This window comes from Dendropsophus ebraccatus, chromosome 12, assembly GCF_027789765.1.
Source record: "Dendropsophus ebraccatus isolate aDenEbr1 chromosome 12, aDenEbr1.pat, whole genome shotgun sequence".
NCBI classification, from domain to species: domain Eukaryota; kingdom Metazoa; phylum Chordata; class Amphibia; order Anura; family Hylidae; genus Dendropsophus; species Dendropsophus ebraccatus.
Genome location: NC_091465.1, coordinates 73,411,840 through 73,426,102, shown reverse-complemented (window position 1 = coordinate 73,426,102; position 14,263 = coordinate 73,411,840). Strand labels below are relative to the sequence as shown.

General features: G+C 44.3%; 1 protein-coding gene across 1 annotated transcript in view; it reads right to left on the bottom strand.

The window, feature by feature from the left end:
- The window catches only part of LOC138769664 (galectin-4-like), a 45,685-nt gene extending 35,846 nt beyond the window's left edge, over positions 1–9,839 (bottom strand). Inside the window, exon 1 of the mRNA XM_069948272.1 lies at positions 9,801–9,839. The gene's annotated coding sequence lies outside the window, so the exon portion shown is untranslated. The remainder of the gene's footprint in view (positions 1–9,800) is intronic.
- Between the last annotated feature and the right edge of the window lie 4,424 nt (positions 9,840–14,263).

Here is a 14,263-nt window from a genome sequence, read left to right as displayed (position 1 = left end):
CCCATGATTTTCCCATGTATTTTTCATCAGTAACTTGCTTGTGTATATGCAATTTTTTAAATCCCTTTTTATTTAAAAAAAATTTTTTTAACACTTTGTAGTCCACCCTGGGGAATTTTATGAGCTATGCACAGATTGCACATAGGGAATTAATGCAGTACATATGTACTGCATTGATCTATGTAATTGGTGCTTGATTATTAGGGGCTACTGAAGCCAGGACCAGCCTGAGAATGTCCCTGATGCCTGGGTCAGTAAGTATGACAGATTAGTTTCCCATGATTACATCCTGGAAAGCCAACCTGGGCACTAGACCACTGGGGAAGGCTCTTTAATGGAAATACTGCTTTCAGTTTTTATAGCAGCATTTAAATGATTATTTAGCCAGTGTTGCCAATCGGGTCACAACAGCTAATAGCCAAGGTCACCGTCTGCTGATAGCAGTAAGGGTGGCACAGTACATAGAGGGCTCACATTGTAATAGAGCGCTTATCAAATGATTAGTAAAATGTTGAGGTGTAACCTCACACTAGCGCGACACTCAATTATGCTGCTCTTCGTCAAAGAAATGAACACCCGTCAGTTCATTAAGGGTTGAATGTGGCAAATTAATGATAAAATTGACAGTGAGCGCAATATTAGGCAATCCTAGGTATATAATAATATGTTATACCGTGCATTGAATATATAATAAAGAAATGAATTGGGTTGGTTACCTGATTATCCTTCTCACACTATTGCTCGTGGTTTTCACTGTATGTCGTAGAACCAGTATCTGTGTTGGTTGTACATCCTTCTGAAATGCTTAATACCGTATGCTTTGCAGCAGGGTGATGAATGTAACCTCCGCTAGAGGTGCCCCGGCCGGCGGCACTACTCCGCAGTTGGTTACGTAGGTGATGACAGTTCAAAAATATTTTTCCCGGGAGTCGAGTGACGTCACTACTAGTACGGGTGCTTGAAGAGGCAAAAAGGTAATCTATGCGTTTCAGCAACAATATCGGTTGCCCTCGTCAGGATTATGCCGCGGCCCCGTGTATCTCCCTTACTTATAGGTCGTATGAACTGCCCACCTGCCAGGTGTACGCTGATTAGATGTTCTCATATTGCTATATTATTTTAATTTTGCATACATTTGTGTGATTATACGGCATTTTGGAACACCCTGTTGCATTTTCCCATTTAAAGTACTCAGAGCAGTGTGCAGAGGGTTTGGGACAATGTGTCAGTTTCTCCTAAAAAAGTTCCAACAATACATAGGTCGTTCGGAACAATGTATCAGTTCCTTTTTGCAATAGTTAAGGCAGCGTATTGAGCAATATGTCCATTCCAAATAGTACAGAGAAACGTTCGGAACAGAATATTAGTTTCTGCTCAGTGTACTTAAGGACAAGCCTTAAGCGGTATATCCGTTCCCTTATGTAGTGTTCAAAGCAGCACATAGATTATTCGGAACAGTGTTACTTCAGGATTTCCATAATAATGCACAGGACGTTAGGAATAGTAATTAAATTCCTGTTTGATCATATCGTTCCACATGAAATGCTTTTATCTCTGCAACAAGTGCAGCATCCATCCTGTATTTTGGATTATGCAATATTTTAATTGTGATTTTTTTTTTTGTTTTGTTTTGTTCTGGTTTGTGAATTATTTTGTATAGTTATATTTTTATTTTTATTTTTTTAGGAGAAACTGACACATTGACCCGAACCCTCTGCACACTGCTCTGAGTACTTTAAATGGGAACTGATACATACATAGCAATATGAGAACATCTAATCAGCTTACACCTGGCAGGTGGGCAGTTCATATGACCTATAAGTAAGGGAGATACACGGGGCCGCGGCATAATCCTGACGAGGGCAACCGATATTGTTGCTGAAACGCGTAGATTACCTTTTTGCCTCTTCAAGCACCCGTACTAGTAGTGACGTCACTCGACTCCCGGGAAAAATATTTTTGAACTGTCATCACCTACGTAACCAACTGCGGAGTAGTGCCGCCGGCCGGGGCACCTCTAGCGGAGGTTACATTCATCACCCTGCTGCAAAGCATACGGTATTAAGCATTTCAGAAGGATGTACAACCAACACAGATACTGGTTCTACGACATACAGTGAAAACCATGAGCAATAGTGTGAGAAGGATAATCAGGTAACCAACCCAATTCATTTCTTTATTATATATTCAATGCACGATATAACATATTATTATATACCTAGGATTGCCTAATATTGCGCTCACTGTCAATTTTATCATTATTTTGCTTATCAAATGATGTCAACATAAAATTGACTTCTTTCAAATTTTTCATGCAATTTTGGAGTTTTTCACAAACAAATGCTCATGACATCAAGCAAAAATGTACCATGTGCATAACCTACAACATGTCATGAAAAAAACATCAATTGGTTAAGTTAAAACTGTACCTGTCACCAGAAAAAAACAAAAAAAACAACTTTGACATATCAGAGAGATATCATGTAAGTAGAAAGAGTCCAATAGCATCAGCTGTGGTTAAAAAAAAAAAAGTCTGTAACTGTTATATGTCACGTAATAAATTTGTGAACCCTTTTCGAACCACCACTGTTGCTGTTGGACTCTTTCTACTTGTGTATACAGACCCCCTAGCCTGCGACTGGTGGTCACCAGCATGTATGAAACATGTGCATAAATCTTCTGCAATTAGCTGGGAATAATAGATGCAGTTTCTATTTTTCGGCATGTCAAAAGTTTTTATCAGTCAGGTTCAGATCTTCACCGATCAATAGAATGAGTGCAGGGAGCACTGTGCTGCTGCGTTGTCCATTATTTGCCCTGTGTCAGTGAGAAAAGGCATGCCCCATTGTTTTTTCATGTGACACTGAGCCAGGGCCGGGACAAGGAGCCTTGGTGCCCTCGGCAGAGAAGGAAAATGGCACCCCCCTCCCCTGAACCCAGCGTTATCAGAATCGGTGGTCAGTTTCCAATAGAGTGGAGCGGACAGGCAGGGGGGAGCAGAGAGGCGATACAGTAAGCAAATTCTATGTCGCAGGGGGAAATGGTAGAGTTCATTCCATCATTTCCCTGAAAGGGGTCAGTGATTTTTTGAATTCCCTAGGGAAATGCTGGAACGGCACGGACATTTCATCATTTCCCGATGTTTGATCAAATCCCTGATTCTATCATTTCACTGCAACACATACATGCCTTCACCACTGCAGTGTGGTCCGGTGCCTTGCTTAAAAAAAAAAAAATTATGGATGAGAGTGTCAGGGAGGTCTGTGACAATGTCTGTGCACGCCCTGCTCTCTGGCCGCTGCTGTATCTTCAGGTTGTCTCCACTCCTACAGCTGTCACTTATTCTGGAGGAGATGGCAGCTTGAAGATATAGCAGCGGCCAAAGAGCAGGGCGTGCACAGACATTGTCACAGACCCACCTCCCTGACACTCAGCCTGGGATAAAAATGTTTTTTTTGTTTTTTTTAAGCAAGGCACCGGATAACACAGCTGCGGGGAAGGTTTGAGACAGCAACTATATTGCTTCCCACTGTACCAGTACTCCCCCTGTGCCTCCAATGTAGTAGACAAGCTCCCCCTGTGCCTCCATGTAGTAGACAAGCCCCCCCTGTGCCCCCATGTAGTAGACAGGACCCCTCTGTGCCCCCAGGGCCGGCCTTATGGGTGTGCGAGCAGTGCGGCTGCACAGGGAGCTGTCCACTCCCAGCAGGGAGGGGGCGCCACCTGCGTCCCCCTCAGCCCATAAATCCCGCCCTGCCTCTGCACAGCAGGCTTGCTGAGAGACAGCAGGGAAGAAGCCCTTCTCCCCCTGTACATATGACTGCAGCCTGGCCCCGCCCCCACAGCGTCTCCCAGCTCACAGATGCCCATAACCCCGCCCCCTCTCCCCACGTAGACACAAGCAGTGTGATCCTCCGCTCTACTTCCTCATGGGCAGAGACATCCTCCACTGATCCTTCTGTGTGACTGTGAGTATATATGTCTATCTCTGTGTGTATGTCTGTGTGTTAGTGGAGTTTGTGTGTGCTCTGTGTGTGTTAGGGCTCTGTGTGGTAGGACAACAACTCCCAGCATGCTCTGGGTGGTAGGACAACAACACCCAGCATGCTCCTGTGGGGCTGTGTGTGGTAGGACAACAACTCCCAGCATGCTCTTGTGTGGCTGTGTGTGGTAGGACAACTTCCAGCATGCTCTTGTGTGGCTGTGTGTGGTAGGACAACAACTCCCAGCATGCTCTTGTGTGGCTGTGTGTGGTAGGACAATAACTCCCATCATGCTCCTGTGTGGCTGTGTGTGGTAGGACAACTCCCAACATGCTCTGTGTGATAGGACAACAACTCCCAGCATGCTCTGTGTGGTAGGACAACAACTCCCATCATGCTCTGTGTGGTAGGACAACAACTCTCAGCATGCTCTGTGTGGTGGGACAACAACTCCCATCATGCTCCTGTGTGGCTGTGTGTGGTAGGACAATAACTCCCTGCATGTGGCTGTGTGTGTGTGTGTGTGTGTGTGTGTGTTAGGACAACAACTCCCAGCATGCTCCTGTGTGTGTGGTAGGACAACAACTCCCAGAATGCTCCTGTGTGTCTGTATGTTGAATACAACAACTCCCAGCATGCTCCTGTGTGGCTGTGTGTGGACAACTACAACTCCCAGCATGCTCCTGTGTGGAATACAACAACTCCCAGCATGCTCCTGTGCGGCTGTGTGTGGATAATAACAACAATTCCCAGCATGCTCCTGTGTGGTGTGTATGTGTATATGTGACTGTATTTGTGTCTGTGTTTGCAGGATATATGTACTGTGTGTCTGTATGTATGTGTCTGTGTAAACAGTATATACACTGTGGGAGAGATTTATCAAACATGGTGTAAAGTGAAAGTGAAACTGGCTCAGTTGCCCCTAGCAACCAAAGAGTCTGTGAGAAATGAAAGGTGGAATCTGATTGGTTGCTAGGGGCAACTGAGCTAGTTTCACTTTACACCATCTATAAATGAAAGTCTGTCTGTCCCATATAGACTTCCAAATGCCTGAACCGTTTGACCCCAAATTTGGCAGGCAGATACATTAGGTGCCCTGGAAGGTTATAGGGAAGGTCCCGTCCCCGCCAGATGTACAGGAGGGGAGGGGGAGGGGTAAGAGCGCCCCATAAAAATTAATGGGAAAATCTCCACACTGCATACACAGGTGATATAATTAGCTGCAACAGCTTGCCAGCAGAAACGGCAGTTGGGAGCCTTAGCAACCAATAGGATTACTACTTTCATTTTCACAGGGAGCTGTGGTTGCTAGGGCAGCTGCCTCACAACGTCCACAGTAATAACTATTAGACCCCCTTTTAACACCATCATATCAGACCTGACCAATACCGCCACACTGTGACTGGATAACAGCCATACCAGACTTGACCAATACCACCATACTGTGACTGGATAACACCGCCATACCAGACCTGACCAATACCGCCATACTGTGACTGGATAACACCGCTATACCAAACTTGACCAATACCACCATACTGTGACTGGATAACACAGCCATACCAGACCTGACCAATACCGCCACACTGTGACTAAATAACACCACCAGACCTGACCAATACCACTATACTGTGACTGGAAAACACCGCCATACCAGACCTGACCAATACCACCATACCGTGACTTGATAACACTGCCATACCAGACCTGACCAATACCACCATACTGTGACTGGATAACACAGCCATACCAGACCTGACCAATACAGCCATACTGTGACTGGATAACACCTCCATACCAGACCTGACCAATACCGCCTTACTGTGACTGGATAACACCACCAGACCTGACCAATACCACCATACTGTGACTGGATAACACTGACATACCAGACCTGACCAATACCGCCATACTGTGACTGGATAACACCGCCACAACAGACCTGACCAATACCGCCATACTGTGACTGGATAACACCGCCATACCACAACTGACCAATACCGCCATACTGTGACTGGATAACACCGCCACACCAGACCTGACCAATACTACTTCGAAAAGACACTAGATTTTCTGGCAAGTCTGGACAGGAGGTGGAAGACTAAAAAAAAAAAAAAAAAGTTTTTCCCTTCCCCCTGCTCCCTGGTGCTGCTCCCATGCAAGGTTTTGCCCTAGATAGACCACAAGTGCCTAATGGTAAATACGACCCAGGTATACAGGACACTACAGGTATACAGGACCCCAAAACTACACACTACAGGTGCATGGGACCTCCACCACCTATATACTACAAGTATACAGGACCCCAAACTATACACTACAGGTATATAGGACCTCCACCAACTCTATACTACAGGTATACAGGACCTCCACCGACTATATACTACAGGTATATAGGACCCCAAACTATACACTACAGGTATACAGGACCTCCACCGACTATATACTACAGGTATATAGGACCCCAAACTATACACTACAGGTATACAGGACCTCCACCAACTATATACTACAGGTATACAGCACCCCCACCAACTCTATACTACAGGTATACAGGACCCAAAACTATACACTACAGGTATACAGGAACTCCACCAACTATATACTACAGGTATACAGGACCCCAAAACTATACACTTCAGGTATACATGACCTCCACCAACTCTATACTACAGGTATACAGCACCTCCACCAACTCGATACTACAGGTATACAGGACCCCAAGACTATACAGTACAGGTATACAGGACCCCAAACGTATACACTACAGGTATACAGGACCTCCATCAACTATATAGTACAGGTATACAGGACCCCAAACTATACACTACAGGTATACAGGAACCCAAAACTATACAATATAGGTATACAGGAACTCCATCAACTATATACTACAGGTATACAGCACCCCAACCAACTCTATACTACAGGTATACAGGATCCCAAACTATACACTACAGGTATACAGGACCCCAAAACTATACAATATAGGTATACAGGAACTCCATCAACTATATACTACAGGTATACAGGACCCTCAAACTATACACTACAGGTATACAGGACCCCCGAACTATATACTTCAGGTATACAAGATCTCCACCAACTCTATACTACAGGTATACAACGCCTCCACCAACTCTATACTACAGGTATACAGGACCCCAAACTATACACTACAAATATACAGGACCTCCACCAACTTTATACTACAGGTATACAGCACCTCAACAAACTTTATACTACAGCTATACAGGACCCCCAAACTTTACACTACAGGTATACAAGACCTCTACCAACTATAAACCACAGGTACACAGGACCCCCAAACTTTACACTACAGGTATACAGGACCCCAGAACTATATACTACAGGTATACAAGACCTCCACCAACTATACACTACAGGTATCCAGGACCCTTAAACTATAAACTACAGGTATAGAAGTCCTCCACCAACTATACATTATAGGAATACAGCACCTTCAACAACTATATATTACAGGTATACAGGACCCCTTACTATACAGTACAGGTATACAGGACCTCTACCAGCTATACACTGCAGATATACAGTACTTCCCAAACTATACAGTACAGGTATACAGCCCCCCCCAACTACACACTACAGGTATACAGAACCCCCTCAACTATAGACTACAGGTATACAGCCCCCACCCAACTACACACTACAGGTATACAGGACCCCCTTAACTATACACTACAGGTATACAGTTCCCCACCCCCTCACCCCAACTATACACTACAGGTATACAGGACGGATGTTTGAAGTTTTTAGTTTATTTCTGCATAAGCTGCAATTTACATAAACAGTGCAGAACTGTCGGGTATATAGGGGCATATAGGGCTACTAGCGATTTTCCCTTAAACAAAAAAACAAACAAAAAAACAAGGACATAGATTGGCCTCCTGGGCATCTTAGAATAAATCTAATTAACACACTGACACTTTATACCCGGGCAGCGCCGGGTACATTTTCCAGTGTTTGATAAATCTCCCCCTGTGTGTCTGTATGTGTATATCTATCTGTGTAAGCAGTATATACAGTGTGTGTCTCCAAGAGATAGGCTTGGGATGGGCTACAATCAGCTGGGGGGGGGGGGGGGAATCGGAGGCGCCAAAAGAATATTCTGCACAGGGCACCATCTACCCTAAGGCCGTCCCTGTGTGCCCCCATGTGGTAGACAAGCCTCATCTGTGCCCCCATGTAGTAGACAAGCCCCCTCTGTGCTCCCATGTAGTAGACATGCCCCCTCTATGCCCCTATGTAGTAGACAAGCCCCCCATATAAATAGGTTTGCCAATTTTTTTTCCCCCATATAGTATAGGAGATCTTCTTTGTGCCTCCATCTTTGTGCTTGTAGTAGTTCAGGTATAGATAAGGGGTGTAGTAGTGGAGGTAGAGTGGATAAAGGGTGTAGTAGTACAGGTATAAATGAGTGTTGTGTCAGTACATGCTGGGAGTTGTAGTGTTGTCGCAGGTTAGCTGTCAGTACATGCTGGGAGTTGTAGTTTTGTCACAGGCTGACAGCTAACCTGCAACAACACTACAATTCCCAGCATGCACTGACAGCCTATAACAACACTACAAATCCCAACATGTACTGACAACACTACAAATCCCAGCATGTACTGTCATACACACATTCATTCACACATACACTCACTAAGGCTGGGTTCACACTGCGTTTTTGCAATCAGTTTTTTTCAACCGTTATTTGCAAAAAAAAACAGATGAAAAACGGATTTAAAAAAACGGATGCATTTGTGTGCATCCGTTTTGATCCGTTTTTCCATTGACTTCCACTATATAAAAAAAACCGGATCAAAACAGATCCATTTTTTTTTTGACGGACACAAAAACGTAGCTGACACTATTTTTTTGTCAGTAAAAAAAAAGGGATCCGTTAAACGGATTGCAAAAACGCAGTGTGAACCCAGCCTCACTATCACACATATTCACATACATACATACTCTCACACATACACACAGACATCCACTCTCACACACACTCTCCCAAACATACAAACAGGCACTTATATTTCATGAGGGATCTCCTTACATCTTCCCAGTACCTGCAGATCCTCTGTCCTCCTGCTCACTGGCACCAGGCTCTCTCCCCCCCCCCCCCCCCCCTCCTCCTCTGCAACACAGGAGACTGAAAGCCATGAGGTGAGGGGAGAGCGGTGAGACCTCCACACAGCACAGGGGAGGGAGCAGGACCCCCAGACTGCAGCCTAGTGAGAAGAACACGTCTTTAAAAGTCCATTCTGCTCACTAAGCAATGCAGTGTCCTGGCAGCAGCCGGGCCCCTCTCTGTGAGTCACCTGGCCTGGGCCCCTTACAGCACTCCCAGCCCTGGTTACAGTGCAGAGCGGGGGGTAGGATGGATAAGTAAGTAGATTAATTACTTACCCATCCAGGCGGCGCCCCCTGTTGTTTTGCGCCCTAGGCCATCGCCTACCCCTGCCTACTCTTTCTCCCGGCCCTGCACTGAGCCAGGAGAGGAATGCTCTGAGCGTTGCTTCTCCCACCTTGTTATCATGAACATTCTCAGACCTGGACCAATTAAAACTTTTTACATGTGTCTCTGTCTGACACGTCAAAAAAAATTGAGTGGCAGTGCTTCTTTAAACCATCCCAGAGCTATTACCCTATAAAGTGAGACAGGTCAGATTAGAAAAATGGGCTTTGGTCAATAATGCCCAAACTCCTAAAATTTAGCTGATAATTAAGTGGTTAAACATAGTTAGTAATACAACCTATATATACAAGTAAATAAATTATTATACTTACAGCAAACACTGCAAACTTGATGTGAGAAATGGTATCTTCACCTTGTTACCTTTGGAGCTAATATTAGAAGAGCATAACTATATATAGAAGTCACATGTGATCCCTTTCTTTGTCTTAATCATCTGATTTTAATGAAATGTTAGTTTCTCACGTCTCATTTTTTTTTTAATAAACATGTGGGCTAGATTCATTACAGCTGGTATGACTAGTACATGTGATTTACCTGCCAGCGTAACTCAAGTTCTCATAGCAGCCAAACCACTAACATGTACACATATCCTACCCAATATAAAGATGACCCTTGTGTGTGTGCGCCAAGAGGTCTTGCACTCAAGACTTTTGGGTAGTTGTGGATCACTGCGTATACTCCTACTATGTACTCAATCATAAAAAATATAGCACACATGGTATGACAACAGACGGGTCACAGAACGGCCGGTGACAAAGAAAATCATCCCAGCCGGTACTGCACTGGAGTGTGTTACCAAACTGACATGTCTGTGCGGCCGCTATTCAATGAATAGCAGTCGCACAAAACAGACAGGTATACTATGTATATATATATATATATATATATATATATATATATATATATATATATATATAGTATAGTTTACTATGTGCATACGCTTCAGCCAGGATTCCATTTATGCAATTACAACATATCTTCTGCATAAATCACGGCTATTGTATGCAAAAGATACGTTGTGTGAACATAGCCTCTGACTGCTTAGACAGTATATTACTATACTATATGGCACATGCTTTTTATGGGTTCACACTAGGTATATTTCAGTCAGTATTGTGGTCCTCATATTGCAACCAAAACCAGGAGTGGATTAAAAACACAGAAAGGATCTGTTCACACAATGGTGAAATTGAGTGGATGGCCGCCATAAAACAGTAAACTGCCATTATTTCAATACAACAGCCGTTGTTTTAAAATAACAGCAAATATTTGCCATTAAATGGCGGCCATCCACTCAATTTCACCATTGTGTGAACAGAGCCTTTCTGTGTTTTTAATCCACTCCTGGTTTTGGTTGCAATACGAGGACCACAATACTGACTGAAATATACGTAGTGTGAACCCAGCTCTGTTTGTGTCACACAACGATATCACTAGGCCAAAAAAGACCTTTTTTATATTTGTGGATTACTGTATATACTCCTACTGTGTACTCAATCACACAAAGTATAGCACAGTATACAAAGGAGTATACCCACTGAGGATCGTTGTTTCTATTATGCTGCGTTTACACGGAGCGATAATTCGCCCGATCGTGCGATTAACGATTTCGAAGTAACAATTTTTTTGTTTATAACGATCAGCGTTTAGACGGAACGATATATCATACGGAAAAAATCGTTTTGCAATTGTTTTGCGATCGCTTAAGCCTATCTCGCACATAGGTAAAATCAGTGAACCACTGTTTACACTGAACGATCTGCGATTTTTTTGCGATTGACGAACAACGATTTAAGAACATGTTGTAAGATCAAAATGAACGATTTCTCGCTCGTTGTTTGATTGTTCGCTGCGTTTACACGTACGATTATTGTTCGAATTTGATCGATATCGTGCAAGTTCAAACGATAATTGTTATGTGTAAACGCAGCATTACACGGAGCGATAACCTGCCAAATCGACTTGATTCAGCAGATTATCGCTCCATGTAATAGGGTTCTAACTAGAGATGAACGAACCTGGAGCATGCTCGAGTCGATCCAAACCCGAACTTTCGGCATTTGATTAGCGGTGGCTGCTGAAGTTGGATAAAGCCCTAAGGCTATGTGGAAGACATGGATATAGTCATTGGCTGTATCCATGTTTTCCAGACAACCTTAGAGCTTTATCCAAGTTCAGCAGCCACCGCTAATCAAATGCCGAATGTTCGGGTTCGGATCGACTCGAACCCGAACCCGGTTCGCTCATCTCTAGTTCTAACCTATACTGAATAGCCTTCACATAACCTATTCTCTTATGGTCTACCTCATATTCAGGTTCTGGTCTGCATAGAAAGAGTCATTGCTACGAGTTTTTCAGTTTTTGGAGAAATTTTGCTATTTTGTTACTTTTCTTCCTTCTCTAACATTAGGGGACCCTGTCACGCCATGCCCACTCGCTCTCCACAGGTGGGCTTCGTTTCCAAATGATCGAAATCTTCTGTCTCTCCTTCGATAACAAATTGGGTGGCATAACTCAATCTTGTTAGCTAATTGCATTTCACTAATTTATTTTTTGGGTGGTCAGGTCAAACATTGTTTTATAATAATGGATATAGAGTCCATAGATCAGTGTGAGCACCCTGGTTCTATAAAGGGGAACTCCAGGTAGAGGTTAAAAAAAGGAAACTTCTGCAGAAGCATAAAGCATTACTTACCTATCTATCCCAGTTTTGAAACTACCAAAAATCCATTTGTTTTGGGGGGATTTGTTCCGTATTGTGTTTCTGTACTTCCTGGTTGAGCAGTTCCCAGAATGCAGTACTGGTTCCAGAATGCATTGCTTTCCTTCAGCTGTTAATCACAGTCCACAGTCCTTGCAGCAGCTGCTTCTGGCCGGTCAGAGATGGTGAATCACTCAGGGGATTGAGGGATCCAGTCAAGCCTCCTGTGACATCACACCCTGCACCCTGTCTGCATCATCAGCCTGTCCTCAGCAAACACACACAATGTGAGACAGAGGCATGGAATATTTGTCTCCTAAGGTGGGAGAGCAGAAGGAGCAGGAGACAATGTGAAATGGCACAGAGGCCATTTTTCTTCACTTCCTGGATTTCTATCAGCTACCACTGTGGCAGAACCGTACAGATACGGTAATATATTGTTTAGACACATCTATATAACTTTTTGTGTACTTTTAATGGAAAACAAAATTTCTTTATGTGGAGTTCCCTTTTAAGAAAACAACACGCCCATCTTGGTATACTGATTCATAGTTATCTACACCCTTGTAATTGATGCAGTTTTTATAAATTCCCGACAAATTTCATAATCCAGAAACGAGATGGTAGACAATGTAAAAACAATAGCTAGATAGATAGCTAGATAGATGTTATAAGGGGGATCTGGTGTGGTGGAATATCCTGGTGATCTATTGGATCTGAGAGGAAAAATGGATTAAAGAAGACGCATAATGTATGCATAGGAGCCTAACAACAAAGGAGAATATGCAAAATAAAGTAAATAGAAAGGGAAAGGGTTGCTATTAAAAAGAAAAAGAATTGCTGTGACAACTGGCCAGACACAAAGACAGGGGGAGGCCCCGGCGCTGAACCCACCAGACTGTCTATGCCTTTTGGGGAACCTGACTCCTTAAAGGGGTTATACAGTGCTACAAAAACATGGCCACTTTCTTTCAGAGACAACACTACTCTTGTCTCCAGTTCAGATGCGGTTTGCTATTAAGTTCCATTCACTTCAATGGAACTAAGCAGAAACCCCCCGCCCAAGCTGGAGACAAGAGTGGGGCTGTCACTGGAAGAAATTGGCCATGTTTTTGTAGCGCTGGATAACCCCTTTAATAAGCTGGCCCCAACCTGAAGACTGCAGGCTACGCTGGATATAGTGCACATACAAAACAAAGACAAGACAAACGATACACAATGTTAGGAGGGTCAGCAAGGCGGGTCAGTAACTGTCGAAGTATAGAATCAGAAGTCCTGGGTGGAGTCAGAGGAATAAGCCAAGGATCAGATAACCAAACAAAACATAGCTAGCAAAGGAACTTCTCAAGAAGGCTTTATAGCAGACCATGAAGTATGGTAAGTGGGGATACTTATGGGAGCTGAAGTCCCAGCCCCAGGTTCGGATTGGAGCAGAGACTCCAGCTTCCCCCCAGACTGTCAGCAGTAGCGGTCTTTGGCACCAAGCACCCCAAGTAACCGCTTGGGGCCCCCAACATCCAGGGGGGCCCCCACGTCCTGCTCTTGTGCTCAAGACCGCTGGACAGGGCCGCTGCTCCGCTCGCTGCTGCGATCTGAACTGTTACCATGAGCACTCGTAATGAGCACTCATAGTTACATGCAGCAGCACTTACAGGGTGGGAGCCATTGGCTCCCTTCCTGTCAGTCATTCTTGTGGCCACAGAAAGTGTTTTCCCTGCGGTCACAAGTGGCCACTTTGTCCTTGTGGTGCCGGCGCTCCAGTAACATCACTGGAGCATCAGCGCCAGAACAAGGGGAGTGCAACCTCTTGTGATCGCAGGGAAAACCCTTCCTGCCGCCACAAGAGTGAAGAGAAGAGGAGACGCCCGGAACCAGGTGAGTATAAGTGTTTGTTTTATTGTGTTATATACTATATGGAAGGGGGAGCACACAGGGGTCTGTTTAACTGGGGGAGAGCACAGCGGGGGAATATATAAATGGGGGGAGAACACAGGGGGGTCTATATAAATGGGGGGAGCACACAGGGGGGCTATATAACAGGGGGAGCACACAGGGGGGCTATATATAACTGAG